Below are 2,023 nucleotides of genomic sequence, written 5' to 3' on the forward strand. Positions count from 1 at the left end.
GAAGAAGAAGAAGAAGAAGAAGAAGAAGAAGAAGAAGAAGAAGAAGAAGAAGACTCACTGTGGTGGAATCAGCTCCCTGTGTGCAATGAACTAGCCAGCTCATCTAGATGGCGTCCATTTATATAGGACGGTGAGGGGACCCCCGGAGTCAAGGGCTTTACACAGGTCGTGATGCTGAAATTAAGGACAGCGACTACTGACGTCATTGTTACTCTATCTTTTGTTGTTAGAGTTGAACTATGTTTAACCCTATCCGTACGTCGTGTTTTACTATCGTATCCATACGACGTGGCGAACTCTGTGCCACCACTTTCCAAAGAGGAATTTTACTCGTTAATCCGATCCGTACGCTTTGCATATCAGTCTGTCAAAACGATTTTTTAAAAGAAATACTGAAAGTTTCAAAGAGATCATCGTACTATAAGCAAAGGTAGTACATAACAAGATAGTCCACTCAGCCAAAATAGTGTCCGCTGGAAGTCCGCTCTTTGCTTCAGATGGCGCTGCAGTCTGTTTTGAAACTCTCTTTCGTTTCTTCAGAAGAAGAATAGGAATAGTACCTCCTTGCGTGCGCAAATCGACTGCTGTTCATCAGTTGTTCGGGTTCGTTCAGTGCGGAGTTTTAGGGTGTTTTTTTTTTGGGGGGGGGGGGGGGGATTTTAATTACCTCTCGCCTTTCATTCTAAAGTCAGATTAAACGAAGAAAACAGTCACCCTTTCCTCCGGAAGAGATTTTTTTTGTCAGCGTAGCCTTTTTAAAAAAGCGTTCTTTCGAAATTTGAATTCTTATTTATTCAAAAACTTGTTAGTTTCACTTTGATTTTTTCAACACAAGTAGGGTAACTCTGTTCGCAAAGGGTGCGCATTTGCGAAGAGGGCGTCACCGAATTTTGAGGACACTTTTTTAATTGGCTCAAAGAGAGGAGTTAGCCCCTCTTGTTATGTAGACTCTTTGCTATAAGTATTCTAAAAAATGAAGAATACAACCTCCGGGGTACAAAATGTCCCCAGGGCGCACGGATAGGGTTAATCGTTTACAGTATCAATACAGCTTGACCAGATTCGTTACATTTCGTCTCGATTAAAAAAACAACAACCAAAACTCTGTTAAATCACCCTAAGCTTAAAGCTCCCCCCCCCCCCCGGCCCCCAACCAGTTCTTTCTGCTAATTCCAAACACAAGATTTCCATGCAAAAAAAAATAAAATATATGTATATGTATATATGTAACCCCACCATTTTCCCGTACTTTGTATACAATTGTTGTTATCCGCTGTTGAACTGTTTTAAATCTCAAAGTATCCAGCTGCTGAAACTTTGTTTTTCCTTTGGAGGTTTCTCAAAGTGAGAAGCACCTTGCTGCACCTAGGCTAACTATTGGAAAGTTTGATAGAAATCAACTACTGACATACAATGGCGAAAGCTGCCTTGTTTGACGAGGTAAAGAGAGTGAGACTAAGAACAAAGTAGAGATTACCCCTCACGTGAACTTTCCTCCTATAGGCAAACAATAATTAACAATGATAGCCTATTTCTTATACATCGAGGCGGTATCATTGAATTGTGAATGAAAGCAAATTCCCAACTCCTACACCAGCCAAAAAAATGTCGAAAATATCCCATTTAATCTTTTTTTCCACTGTAGGGAAATTGCAATAACTATTAAACTTCCCGCCCTAAGTATAATGGTCACAAGATTTTTAATTAGTAAATCTAACGGAAACTATGAATAGACAAGCCGATGGCTAACATCGCACTAACATATTTTGAATATGCGGGCTAACCCAGATTTCGGGGGTTTCCAGAAATCTTGACCTACACCAAGAGTGGGCATTGCCCTACCTATACGAGAAGCATGGTTTCTCCAGACAAATAACTTCAAATCTTCCCCGTCATATTCATTGCCCGCCCCTAAGCCTCTCCTATCTCGCCACCACCACCCCCCTACTGTCCCTCTCGCTCTTTCTCACTCTCTCTTTCTCTCTCTCTCTCTTTCTCTCTCTCTCTCTCTCTCTCTCTCTCT

The 2,023-nt window shown here is 41.3% G+C and overlaps 1 protein-coding gene across 2 annotated transcripts in view; it reads right to left on the minus strand.

The window, feature by feature from the left end:
• Positions 1–118, minus strand: part of LOC101851505 (fibrinogen-like protein 1) — a 19,363-nt gene extending 19,245 nt beyond the window's left edge. For both annotated transcript variants that reach the window (XM_035970470.1, XM_005101125.2), the window contains exon 1: positions 59–118. The gene's annotated coding sequence lies outside the window, so the exon portion shown is untranslated. The remainder of the gene's footprint in view (positions 1–58) is intronic.
• Between the last annotated feature and the right edge of the window lie 1,905 nt (positions 119–2,023).

Source organism: Aplysia californica, unplaced genomic scaffold (assembly GCF_000002075.1).
Source record: "Aplysia californica isolate F4 #8 unplaced genomic scaffold, AplCal3.0 scaffold00270, whole genome shotgun sequence".
Classification (NCBI taxonomy): Eukaryota; Metazoa; Mollusca; class Gastropoda; order Aplysiida; family Aplysiidae; genus Aplysia; species Aplysia californica.